Here is a 12,336-nt window from a genome sequence, read left to right as displayed (position 1 = left end):
TAGGTCTGCTCCTAGTTTCTGTGGAGTCATATGAGAATAGAGGAAGTGTGTGGGGGAAAGGAGAACCTAGAAGCACACTGCTATGGGGCTTGAATGAGACTGGAAAAATCCTAAAAGAAGAAATGATGGAGAGTAAAAATAGCTTACTTTGGCCCCAGCCCACTGTGGCTACTGGGGTCCCAATTAGAAAGGAGCCAGATGGGTCAAGGGTACTACAAGAAAACCCCCAGAATCAACTAACCTGGGTTCATAGGGGCTCACATAGACTGAAGCAAAAACCAGGGAACCTGCATGAGACTGACCTAGGCCTTCTGTATATATGCCACAGTTGTATAGCTTAGTCTTCTTGTGGGACTCCTAACAGTGGGAATAGGGGCGGTCTCTGATTCTGTTGCCTGCCATTGGGACCTATTCCTCCTCCTGGATTGTCTCATCTAGCATTAATAGAAGAGGAGGTGTGTAGTCTCTCTGAAACTTGATATACAATGGCTGGCTGATATCCATGGGAGTCTCAACTGTGTCTGAAGAGAAACAGAGGAGGAGGAGTAGATTGGGGAAGGACAAATGGGAGGCAGGAACTGGGAGGAAAGGAAGGGAGGGAAACTTTGGATGGGATGAAAAAACAAACAAACTAAGCCAAAACAACAACGAAAAACTGTGTGTTTCTAGGAATCAGTGGCACACAAAGGAATGGGAATGAGCTAGTAGGGAGAGGTGAGAAGGTCCACAGGAAGGAGGAAAGTTGGGTTCACACCTAGGTTCTTTTGAATCACCAGAGAATGGAGGCCCAACTTTTTGTTTTTCTCTCTCTTACTCATACATATATTTGTATATATACATATATATTATATCTATCTCTATATCTATAGAGATAGATAGACAGACAGACAGATAGATGAAATTTGTGCCTGGGAATAATATGGTCATATTTACATGCATTTGAAATGTGTTACTCTATACTCACCTGGCAGAGGAGACACCATGATCACGCAGGTGGTTTTTCCAGGGCAAGGTTCACCCATTGCACTCAGGGTGTGCTGACCCTTGCAATTTCCCCAAATGCAGGAAATTTGACTGCATAATTTATCGTAGAAGGGGACCACATTCACCCTCTCCCCTGAAAAACATGTAATTCTGGCCACTCTGCAAAATAGACTATAGAGATCCAAGTCTGAGTCCTATTAACCAAAGCTTACGTTAGACCAGATGAGAAATTGTGATGAATCTGCCTAGTTATGAATATGATAGTTTTGAAATACATGTGGAAGGAAGAGCCAAGATGACTTGGTGATTGATTGATATGTACTGTAAGGAACAGTGATAATGGCCTAGGCATACATTTTATATCATGAGTGTGAACTAGTGAAGACAAATATCCACAGCATAATAAAGACAATCAACACCTCTGTGATTCAAGGACCAGATTACATTTGAATGGTTAAAAGAAAATATATTTTATTAAGGGGAGTGTTCAGAACAAGGTTCAGGTGAAGCCCAAACCCCTCATTTGACAAATGAAGGAATTAACACAATGAACTATTCTACTTTGTAAATTAATCTTGTGTCTTATACAAATGCTTTATCTCCCAAATTAGAACATAAGCTCCAAGTATCATTACTTGTTTTGTAGACATGTCTTCCTAATAGCATCTGATATAGGGACTGAGAATATAAGAAAAATTCAATAATTGCTTTCTAAATCAAAATAAATTGAACATCTCCTTTTTCAGATAAAAGAAAAGAGATATTGTAGCTATTGGTAATGGTTGTCTCAGGATATTTATTGCTATGAAGAGACACCATGACCATGGCAACTCTTATAAAGGAAAACATTTAATTGGGTGGCTACAGTTTCAGAGGTTTAGCCCATTATCTTCATGGTGGAACATGGTAGCATGCAGGCAGACATGGTGCTGGAGAAGTAGCTAAGAGTCTTATGTCTTGCAGGCAACAGGAAGTCAACTGTCACACTAAGCAAAGCTAGAACAAAAGAGACCTCAAAGCACCCCTCACAGTGACACACTTTCTCCAACAAGGCCATACCCACTCCAACAAAGCCATACCTTCTAATAGTGCCATTCCCTATGAGATGTTGGGGACCAATTACTTTCAAACTGCCACAGTGGTAAAGTGACTGTTCATTTTGCTGGGTTTGTTTAATCATCTAAAAATCTCATGTTGCCATCTATTTTAGTATGGTAGTGGTTTATCAAACCCCATTGATGCACCTCACTATTGTGGCTAAAGTTGATACAGAGCTTCATGCCTCTGTGTTTGCTTTCAAAGGTATCCTGTATTTCCTTGGTATTTACTTCTTCAGCAATTCAGTGTCATAACAGACTACCTCAGCTATATCCTACACTGTATGCAGTGCCCAGATGACTACATCCTTCTTTCTAAAGATGATTCTCCTTGCTGTTGTGGCTTATGGCAGATCTCCACTCTCCTGTGTTATACCCTCATTTTGAAGGTTAACCTTGGGAACCTGGACCAGTGGGTTTTATTTATTTATTTATTTATTTTTGGTCTTTTGAGACAAGGTTTCTCTGTGTAACAGCCATGAATGTCGTGGAACTCCCTCTTTAGACCAGGCTGGTCTCAAACTCACAGAGATCTGCCTGCCTCTGCCTCCTGAATGCTGGGCTCAAAGATGTGTACCACCACTGCCCAGCCCAGTTCCTGTTTAGTAGCAGTCACAACAATCACTGAATTCCTCAATGTCTTTGTGGAGATGATGTCATATTTCTCTTACCCGTGAATTACAGACCATGCTTGTCAGCTCAGACACCACTGTCAGTGTGATTCTGGGTCTGCTTCTCAGCATGTTCACCTTGTCTCTGCTCTTCACCTTCACCCTCATTTCCTGCTTCCTCATTGTGGTTTCCATATGCTGAAGACCTGCTGTGTGGAGGCCAGGCTCAAAGCTTTCTCCACCTGTGAAAACTACCTACCTCTTGTCACCCAATCATGAGGACTAGAAACCTCAGTCAAGGAATCTGAGAAAAGAAGATTTCTCAAAGTTGTAGATTATTTACTTCCATGTTAAATCTAACAACTTACATCCTGAAAAATAAACGTAAAATTGCTCTAAGAAAGAATAGAAGCCTAAAAATATTTGAATATCTGAAGGCTTATAAAACCAAGTTTGTCATTGACGTATAAAAATAAAAAAGTGGAAATAATAAATTCTATTTTAGAAAGGTAATTAAAATGTGTTATTTATAATTCCAACAAATATGTAAAATAGAACTTCCTTCTGCTGAGAAAAGCATGTTAAAATTTCACAATGCCATCTATTTAAGCAGCAAATTACAAGAGACAATTTTGAGAGATTTTTAATGAAATAATCATCAGTAGATTTTAATCATGAGTCGGATTTTTATTTTACTAAATTGGAATTATGCTAGTATTCTAAGATTCTCTTTTCTAAGTAATAAAAAGCAAAATTGCATAAGGAGCAATTGCTATTTTAATATTTTCAGTATGAGATACTATAACTCAGGTTTAAAGTGATGGATGTTATTGACTAAAAAGAGGAAAACTATTGTCTTAATTTCTACATGGAAGGTATTCTGCTGAAGCAAGGAGCCCTCCAAAACTGTGGATGAACTCAGAGCTGAACCTCATGTCCCTAAGACCCTTGAAACTGTATGTCTTTTTAAATATGTATTTATAATGCATTATTATGTTGTATGATGAGGTGAGACAACAACTTGCAGTAGTCACTTCTTTCCTTCTACCATGAATCTCGGGAATCAAATCCAAGTTATTTATTAGGTTTGGGAGGAACTCCTTTACCCCTAAGATGTCCCACCAATCCTAAATTGTATGTTTTTTGTTTGTTTATCTGATAAAATTTTATTCTTCACATATAAGAAAATGTGTATATATATTCTCCCTACTGAAATATTTTTATTTTCTTTCATTCTTCTCTTACCCATGACTGCAATTTTCCCTCCTCCACTCTTCCCAATCCTCCCTCCACATTCTCTCTCCCCTAGACCACTCCTGTTTCCCTCCAAAAAAGAGCAGTCCTCATAGGAATATCAACTGAATATGGCATAAGAAGTTACAATAAGACTAGCCCAAACTTTCATATCAAGGCTGGACAAGGTGATCCAGTAAGAGGAAAGGGGTCCCAAGAGGAGGCAAAAGAGTCAGAGATACCATCCAATCCCCCTATTAGGAGTTCCAGAAGAACACCCCACTACACAACCATAACTTATGTGCACAGGGCCTAGCTCAGATCCATACAGGATCCATGATTACCATTTCAGTCTCTGTGATCCCCTATGAGTCCTGCTTAGTTGATTTTGTAGGCTGTGTCCATATGGTGTCCTCGACCCCTCTGGCTCCTACATTCTTCCTCACTTCTGTGGGGGTACATCTGGTTCTGCCTGGTATTTGGGTTTCAGTCTTTGCATCTGTTCCCATCAGTTGCTGCATGAAGACTCTCTGATGACAATAAGCCTACACACTGATCTATGAGTATAGCAGAATATCATTAGTAATCAACCACATAACCTCCAACCTACAATCTGTGCTGTCTCCAAGATGTGGTAGGGTAATTGTGTGTAGAACTTGTTGGAGTGGCCAGCCAATGACTGGTCCAACTTGAGGCCCATGCTATGAGAGGGATCCTGTGCCTGACTGCCTCTATGGCCAGGAGCCAGAGACTGGACAGCCCAGAGACTCAGGATAGAACCAAACACAACTGGGGAAAAAATCAATGAAATTGTTACTGATGATATTCTGCTAAACTGTATGTCTTGATCAGAAAATAGAACAGCATATACTCTGTCAGTGTATAGTAATTTTGTCTTCTAAATTGTTATAAAAGTATGAGAAAATTCAGCTCAGGAAGATTGTCTTAAAAATATGCAATATGTAGTATTCTGTTAAGAGTATAAAATCTAAAATATTCATTATTTTTAATGGGTTAGAGGAACAAAGAAAAATAGAAAATCATTTATAATCACTCAATAAGGTTTCCATAGGTTTTAAAGTCATATAGGTATATATTTGAATCTACCCCCACAAGTGTATTAATTTCTAAGTATAAGCTTCAAATTTCTTACTGAAAAATGGGGATTATAATAATTCCTACCTGACAATTTTGAAAATTAAGCAAAGTAATTACTATGGAGTTGCTATCATATTTTTTTTTTTGTTTTTCTGTTAGCTTAGGGGCTGCACCTGAATCTACTGGGATTTTAAATACCATTTTGGGCCCTGTGGCCCCACAGTCAGCACCCTGCCACTCAGACTGTAGCCTGGCAGGATTTCCAGTCTCAATGGCACCGTTTTGGCTATGGCTATCAAATGAAAGTTTTAACTAAGTCTCCATCATTCTAATTACCAATAAAGACTTGGGAGTCAGATGTTGGTGTAAAAACCTGTTAGATCCCAGAAGCTGAGGAGGAACCAGCTGACCTTCCTTTTTGACTGGAGACCCAGCAGGAGAAGCATGTCTCCACTCATCCCATACCAAGAAAAGACCATGAATCTCCAAGTTCCTCCCTACTCCTTCCTGTGTGTCTCTCTATCAGCATTCCTGGTTCCTCTGTCCTCTCTATGGCTAATTCCTGTCAGTTTAGTTGCTGGCTCTGCCCCCAATCCAAAGTTAGTTTTGTTAACACTGTCTCAGAGTTTCACAGTGTGATCAAATATCCCTCAACGGGGTTTTCTGTGTAATAGCCCTGGTTGTCCCAGAACTCGTTTTGTAGACCAGGCTGTCTTCAAAGTCACAGAGATCCTTCTGCCTCTGCCTCCCAAGTGCTGGGATTAAAAGTGTGTTCCACCACCACTAGGCTGCTATCATAATTTCTAGAAGATCATAGTCATGACAAATATGTGAGTCAAAACAGAAAACAGGACAATCAATTCACCCTTTAATACCTATACTTTTGTGTAAGTGGCCATTTGCCTATGTATATAGAAAAAATGAATGTATTATTTAAAAGTAATTGATAACAGATTGAAAAATGCTTTTCTTTTTATTATTTTCATTTCAATTTATTTCATTATAGCTAGTGATGACAATCTGGTTGTATAGCTCAATGGTAGAGTGGTTTTCTGTCATGCATAGGGTACTGAAATTGAATCGAACACCACGAAATTGAAAATTATGAAATGAAGATAAAGTAAATGAAGTTCAACATGTTTCTCCTATATAATGGTCATTTGCAATTGGAGAGGGGGAATATTTTTCTTTTTCTTTTTTAATATATTGTTTGAGAATTTTATATATGCATATACTATGTTTTAATCAAATATACCTCCACTCATTCACTTCCAATGACTACTTTTCTGTGCCAACTTCATGAACTGTTTTTAAAACCCATCCAGTCTATTTATTGCTTCTACTATTCTCACAGGAAGAGGATCATCAAATGGAGCAAGAGCAACCTACTAAGTGGCCTCACCCCTGAAGAAAACTGGCTCTCCTTCCCTGAGAAGCCATCATCTGTCAGTAGTTACTCAAATTGGGACTTCAAGAGTCCTTCTCCCCATCCATGGAGGAATTTTTACTTGGTTTGATCTTGTGTGAGTCTTATGTCCACAGTTGCCACTGCTGTAACGTCATTGTGCAAGAATCCTGTCATGTCTCACAAATAATGTTTCACTACAAATGTCCACTACCTCTGGTTCTTACAATCTTTCTACCCTCTCTTCACAGTGATTCTTGACTCTTGGAGTGACATGGGTAAAATAGGTGTCCCTTTTAGACCCACAGTTTACACTCTCTACATGAATACCAATTGTTTGTTTTTTATTAATTGCCTTCCAATGTAAAATGAAACTTCTTTGTTGAAGGTTAAAAAACACACTAATTCTACTAAAAGTTTTAGCTAGAGCAATAAGACAACAAAAGGAGATCAAAGGGATACAAATTGGCAAGGAAGAAGATAAACTTTCACTATTTGCAGATGATATGATAGTATACATAAGTGACCCCAAAAACTCTACCAGGGAACTCCTACAGCAGGTAAACTCTTTCAGTAAAGTGGCAGGATACAAGATCAACTCAAAAAAATCAGTAGCCCTCCTATACACAAATGATAAAAAGGGCTGAGAAAGAAGTCAGAGAAACATCACCCTTTGCAATAACCACAAATAACATAAAATACCTTGGGATAACACTAACTAAACAAGTGAAGGACCTTTTTGATAAGAACTTTAAATCTCTAAAGAAAGAAATTGAAGAAGATATCAGGAAATGGAAGGATCTCCCATGCTCATGGATAGGTAGGATTAACATAGTAATAATAGCAATCTTACCAAAAGCAATCTACAGATTCAATGCAATCCCCATCAAAATCCCAACACAATTCTTCACAAACTTGGAAAGAAAAATACTCAACTTCATATGGAAAAACAAAAGACCCAGGATAGCTAAAAGAATCCTATACGATAAAGCAACCTTTGGAGGCATCACCATGCCTGACCTCAAACTCTACTATAGAGCTATAGTAATAAAAACAGCTTGGTACTGGTATAAAAACTGACATACGGACCAATGGAATCGAAATGAAGACCTTGACATCAATCCATGCACATATGAACACCTGGTTTTTGACAAAGAAGCCAAAACTATACAATGGAAAAAAGAAAGTATCTTCAACAAATGGTGCTGGCATAACTGGATGTTAATATGTAAAAGATTACAAATAGATCCATATCTGTCACCAGGCACAAAACTCAAGTCCACGTGGATCAAAGACCTGAACATAAATCCAGTTACACTAAACTTAATAGAAAAGAAAGTAGGAAGCACTCTTGAACACAATGGCACCGGAGACCATTTCCTAAATATAACACCAACAGCACAGACTCTGAGCACAACAATTAATAAATGGGACCTCTCAAAATTGAGAAGCTGTTGCAGGGCAAAAGACACTGTCAATAAGCAAAAAGACAGCCAACAGAATGGGAAAAGATCTTCACCAACCCCACATCTGACAGAGGGTTGATCTCCACAATATATAAAGAACTCAAGAAACTAGACATCAAAATACTAAACAGTCCAATTAAAAAATGGGCTAAAGAGCTAAACAGAGAATTTTCAAAACAAGAACTACAAATGGCTGAAAGACATTTAAAGAAATGCTCAACATCCTTAATCATCAGAGAAATGCAAATCAAAACGACTCTGAGATACCACCTTACACCTGTCAGAATAGCTATGATCAAAAACACCAATGACAGTCAATGTTGGAGAGGATGTGGAGCAAAGGGAACACTCCTCCACTGTTGGTGGGAATGTAAGCTTGTACAACCTCTGTGGAAATCAGTATGGCAGTTTCTCAGAAAATTAGGAATCGAACTACCTCAGGACCCAGCCATCCCACTCTTGGGCATATACCCAAGGAATGCTGATTCATACCATAAAGATACATGCTCAGCTATGTTCATAGCAGCACTATTTGTAATAGTCAGAACCTGGAAACAACCTAGACGCCCATCAACTGAAGAATGGATGAAAAAAATGTGGAACATATACACAATGGAGTACTACTCAGCAGAGAAAATCAATGAAAGCATGAAATTTGCAGTCAAATGGATGGAACTAGAAAAATATCATCCTGAGTGAGGTATCCCAAACCCAGAAAGACAGTCATGGTATGTACTCACTCATAAGTGGATTCTAGATATAAAATAAAGAATAATCGGACTACAACCCACAGAACCATGGAGGCTATATATATAGCATGGAGGTCCCTAGGACAACTGTGGCTTATAATAAATTTCAGTTTTACTCAATTACTGAGCAAGCCTCAATGAAACATCTCACTATTAAGATAAGAATACATACTCTATCAAGATGATAATAGAAAAATAAATTAATTAATTAATTTTAAACAATAATAAATAAATAAAAATAGAAAAATTTGAAATATTAAACAAACAAACAATCATTTTACTAAAGTTAAAAAAAGGGAGAACTAGGGACTCATCATTCCTCTCCACATTATATTCTTTCCCTTATTTTAAATTTTTTTATCAGTGGATTATGCTGGAGTTTATTGGTGGATTCTGGTGGAGGATCCTGTGCAGATAAGCACTGGAGGGCTCCTGTTGCAAATCACCCTCTGGAGCGATGGAAGTATCTTTCTACTAGCACGTGGAGGAGACCTGATCTAGTGTTGGTGTGGCCCCGGAGTTTGGTTTATGTCTTTCCTCAGGACAAATAAGTTCCTTTTTGGATTCCTGAGCACTGAACATGCCCCGTGGCTGCTGCTGAAGCCCAACATGACAGAGACCTAATGGGTCATCATGAAAAAAATCTACCCTTCTGATGCCAATGGAGATTGAGAGCCCAATATGGCCAGCTTTGGCAAGCATTAATGTAAGCCTACAAACTGTAGCCATGAGATTGCATTCTCGAGAAGAGCTGCCAGCCAAAGTCATGCTCGGATCAAGAAAAACGGGCTTTGGTGGTTTGTGTTCCTGGAGTTGTGTGGTGGTATTGTGTTCCCCAAAATATTGTGTACTCTAATAAATTTATCTGGGGTCAGAGAACAGACAGCCACTAGATACAAAGGCTAGAAAATGGTGGCACTCACACCTTTAATCCTAGCACTCCAGAGATAGAAATCCCTCTGAATCTCTGTGAGTTCAAGGCCACATTGGAAATAGCCAAGCATGGTGACACGCCTTTAATCCCAGAAAGCCAGCCTTTAATCCCAGGGAGTAGTGGTAGAAAGCAGAAAGATATATAAGGCGTGAGGACCAGAAACTAGAAGCATTTGGCTGGTTAAACATTTTGGCTGGTTAAGCATTCAGACTTTTGAGCAGCAGTTCAGCTGAGACCCATTCCGGATGAGGACTCAGAGGCCTCCAGTCTGAGGAGACAAGACCAGCTGAGGATCTGGCGAGGTGAGATAGCTGTGGCTTGTTCTGTCTCTCTGATCTACCAGCGTGGACCCCAATAACTTGCCTCAGGTTTGATTTTATTAATAAGTACCTTTAAGAATCCTACTATAGAGTTGTATCCATGCCAGTGGTTGTCCACACAATCCAGAAGAGAATTTGACATTGCTGCTGCCGCTGTTGCTGTTGTAACAATGGCACACACCGCTGCTACTATTTCTGGGATTACCATTTCATAATTGCTTACTACAGCTAGCACAGTGGAGACCCTGGCAGCAAAAGTAGCTACAACAGTTAATTAATCTTTCATTCTATTGGGCATGATAAATTTAATTCAATAGTTATATACATCTCGATTGGCTTTGAAAATTATAAATTTATAAACTCAAGTTCCAGTTGCTTTTGGGATACTATCTTACAAGGACTCCAATGTACAGTATGGCTCATTAAGGAAGGGAATGGCTCAGTTGCCTTTAGCCTACTGGCTATGGGTGAGATAGGACCTCTGTTGGTCTTTTCTGTATTGAACATACAGATTGCAAGTCCAGTGCCACTTTGACATCTTTGGCAGCAATTAACCATACAGTTCACACACGATTGAGCCGGTATGATAATGAGTATTCAGAGATGGGTAATACCTGGGGGGCACTCACCAACCTAAGAGAGAGCACCTGTGTGGCCTGGGCAGGTGTCTCCATGATGGGTAAGGTGACCTGATGACGTCCCATGCAATCGAAGTCAGAAGCTCATTTTTTAATAAAAGTGGGACCTGCAGGGCCTGGCCCCCATTTTGGGTAACTGTTGCCTTGCTTGCAGATCTTCACCTTGATATGCTCCCAATGCTAATTGCCTGCCAGGTTCTACCCTCCTGAATGCTTAAGGGAAGTTCCTTGTCTGTGTATCCTGAATAATGGGCATTAACACCTTGGATGCAAGATTGTAAAACATCAGTAGCGAACTTCTGCCCTCCAGGGTCCTCCCATTGTGCTGTAAGCCTGTAATTAAGACCTCCTACCCCCTTCAAGAAATGACATTAAACATTTAAAATTATATATATATGAATGAATACTGCAAATGTAATCTATGAATACCACAAATGTGATTCATATCATGAGTATAATTTAAAAAATAAATAAATAAATAAAAGTAACATTCTAGACTGAGGAAAAAAAGAAATATACTAATTCAAGATATGCTCACAAGTTTTCAGATCTAAATTAGTCATTTGTCTTCTGCCAAAAACCTGCCCCTCAGAAAGTCCCACCAAACATGGCTCCTCCCCAGAGATGCTCAAGACCACTTCCACAGGATATTTAAACTGCCTCCCAGAAAACAGACACATGGTTTTTCAGTCTCTAGTCCTGTCTCCTTTCTCAAAGGCCAAAGAATCATCTGGGAACACTTTACCCATTAAAACAGAGCTTTTTCTAATTTGGTCTGATTTGGATTGCTACATCGGCAGAGAGGCTTATTAAGGTGCAAAAAACTTTTCACCTGGAGGTTCTACCAAGGAGGGTTGATTTTTCTCCACCAGCCTAGGGCTGCATGGTGGGAAAACACCCTTCTCTTCCACATCTGCTTTCTACCAAACTAAGATCAGCTTTTGACTGGGTAAGTTGTCTTTTCCAAGTCATTACCTTGGAGGTCCTGGGCCTCATCTGATATTGGGGTGTCCTGCCAAAGATGAGGCCACACCAGACCTCTAACCCATTCTGGATCAAAGACCTGCCTTTGTTCCATGGGACCCCTTCTTTAGAAGACCGTCTGTTAAAGGGAATTTCCCACACACCCTGTTTTTTGGCCCAAGGCCTACCACAGTGGATGCATTGCTCTAGGCTTTGGTCCCAGCATAGACTTGAGAAATGGGCACACTTGCAATTTGAAGCCAGATCTCCAAATGCCCCTGGAGTATGTTTTAAATTGGAGCTATTTGATACCATCTGTCCTGATCTCTGAGCAGTATGCTCTTGATAACCAGTCAAGGTTATCTCCAGAGAAAAACTTAAAATTTAACATCCTCCTCCACCTTGAAAATGTTTGTCAGCTTGGAGATAATTGGACAGAACTGCCCTATGACCTAGGGTTGTGTGCTGTGGGATGGTCTGTTTGTCAAATTGCTCTGATTGGTCAATAAATAAAACACTGATTGGCCAGTGGCTAGGCAGGAAGTATAGGTGGGACTAACAGAGAGAAGAAAAGAAAGAACAGGAAGGCAGAAGGAGACACTGCCAGCCGCCATCATGACCAGCAGCATGTGGAGATGCCGGTAAGCCACAAGCCATGTGGCAAGGTATAGATTTATAGAAATGGATTAATTTAAGATATAAGAATAGTTAGCAAGAAGCCTGCCACGGCCATACAGTTTGTTAGCAATATAATTCTCTGTATTTACTTGGCTGGGTCTGAGCGGCTGTGGGACTGGTGGGTGACAAAGATTTGTCCTGACTGTGGGCAAGTCAGGAA

The 12,336-nt window shown here is 39.7% G+C and overlaps 1 non-coding gene across 1 annotated transcript; it reads left to right on the top strand.

Annotated features, from left to right (window-relative positions):
- Window positions 1-956: 956 nt before the first annotated feature.
- On the top strand, window positions 957-1,120 carry LOC114710173. The gene has a single exon (XR_003737026.1). It is a non-coding gene; the product is annotated as a U1 spliceosomal RNA (small nuclear RNA).
- The last annotated feature ends 11,216 nt before the right edge of the window (window positions 1,121-12,336 follow it).

The sequence above is a fragment of the Peromyscus leucopus genome, chromosome X (genome assembly GCF_004664715.2).
Source record: "Peromyscus leucopus breed LL Stock chromosome X, UCI_PerLeu_2.1, whole genome shotgun sequence".
In the NCBI taxonomy this organism is placed as follows: domain Eukaryota; kingdom Metazoa; phylum Chordata; class Mammalia; order Rodentia; family Cricetidae; genus Peromyscus; species Peromyscus leucopus.
The sequence above is the reverse complement of the archived record's forward strand: the minus strand, read 5'-3'. Positions and strand labels throughout refer to the sequence as shown.